Raw genomic sequence first — 1,921 nt, 5'->3', positions numbered from 1 at the left:
GGGGCAGGTCTTTCCCATGCTGTTTTCATGATAGTGAATAAGTCTCATGAGAGCTGATGGTTTCAAAAAGGGGAGTTTTCTTGCACAAGCTCTTTTCTCTTGTCTGCCACCATGTGAGACATGCTTTCTCCTTCCACCATAATTGTGAGGCCTCCCCAGCCACATGGAACTGTAAGTCCAATAAACCTCTGTCTTTTATATATTGCCCAGTCTCAGATACATCTATCAGCAGTGTGAAAATGGACTAATACACTTGGCATAAATGAACATTGTCCTAATCTCTGCCTTTATTCTCACATGGCATTCTGTGTGTGTGTGTGTGTGTGTGTGTGTGTGTGTGTATGTGTGTGTGTCTATGTCTAAATTTCTCCCCATTATAAGGACACCAGTGATAATGGATTAGAGGTCCATTTCACTCCAGCATGACTCATCTACACTTATTAAATTTTCAATGATCCTATTTTAAATAAGGTCACATTCTGAGGTGCTGTGGATTAGGACTTTAACATATGAATTTGGGGAGGACAAAATTTAAACCATAAGATGGTTAATCCTCCCACAGCTACCTTTTCTCTTGCAAACAGAGACAGCTTATGTTGCTTCTGTGAAATTGAAGCACATATGGCAATGAAGCTTCACTTCAAGACTAAGAAATCCCCAGAAGTTATGAAGTTAAGAGAATATGACATAAAAACAAAGAGAGTAGGAGTATATTTTAACAAATTCACCAAGAAGATGACCACAATGACTAAGAGAATCCATGTAGAAGAATTTTTGCCACTTGCAGCTGCCCCCAAGGGGTCCACTCACTGAGCTTTGAGTGCCTGACACACTACTGTGGAATGAATTTAGTAAACTAATAAATGACTAGGGCAATCTTGCTTGACTTCTCAGGCTTATTTGCTTTAATTGTTCATTTGCTCCATTATGACACAACACTGATATTTTTTGGCTTACATGGTAATATGGTTTGACTCTGTCCCCACCCAAACTGCATGATGAATTGTAACCTCCAGTGTTCAGGGAGGGACCAGGTGGGAGATGACTGAATGTTGGGGTGAAATTTCCTGCTTCTTTTTCTTGTGATAGTGAGTGAGTTCTCCAGAGATTTGTTTGTTTGAAAGTGTGTAGCACTTCTCCATCTTTGCTCTCTCTCTCCTGCTAGCCATGTGAAGACGTACTTTCTTCCTCTTCACCTTCAACCATGATTATAAGTTTCCTAAGGCCTCCCCAGAAGCAGAAGCCTGTATAGCCCATAGAAGCACAAGTCAATTAAACCCCTATTCTTTATAAATTACCCATTTTCATATATGTTTTTATAGCAATATGAGAATAAACTCATACAGCAAATTGATACCAGAGAAGTGGGACATTGCTATAAAGATACCTGAATATGTAGAAGCAACTGTGGAGCTGAGTAATAGGCAGAGGTTGAACAGTTTGAAGGGCTCAGAAGAAGACAGGAAGATGAGGGCAAGTTTGGAACTTCCTAGAGAATTGTAGAATAGTCGTGACCAAATGCTGATAGTGATATGGACAGTGAAGTCCAAACTGAGGAGGTCTCAGATGGAGATGAGAAACTTATTGAAAACTGGAGTAAAGGTCATTGTTGCTATGCTTTAGCAAAAAGACATGCAGCATTGTCCCCCTACTCTAAGGATCTGTGGAAGTTTAAACTTTAGAGAGATGAATGAGGGTATCAGGAAGAAGAAACTTTTAAGCAGCAAAGCATTCAAAACTTGGCCTGGCTGCTTCTAACAGCCTACATTCATATGTGTGCGCAAATAGATTGTCTGAAACTATATATGTGTGTGTATATATATATTTATTATACTTTAAGTTCTAGGGTACATGTGCACAACGTGCAGGTTTGTTACATATGTATATATCTGCCATGTTGGTGTGCTGCACCCATTAACTC

Source organism: Mandrillus leucophaeus, unplaced genomic scaffold (genome assembly GCF_000951045.1).
Source record: "Mandrillus leucophaeus isolate KB7577 unplaced genomic scaffold, Mleu.le_1.0 Scaffold203, whole genome shotgun sequence".
In the NCBI taxonomy this organism is placed as follows: Eukaryota; Metazoa; Chordata; class Mammalia; order Primates; family Cercopithecidae; genus Mandrillus; species Mandrillus leucophaeus.
The sequence above is the reverse complement of the archived record's forward strand: the minus strand, read 5'-3'. Positions refer to the sequence as shown.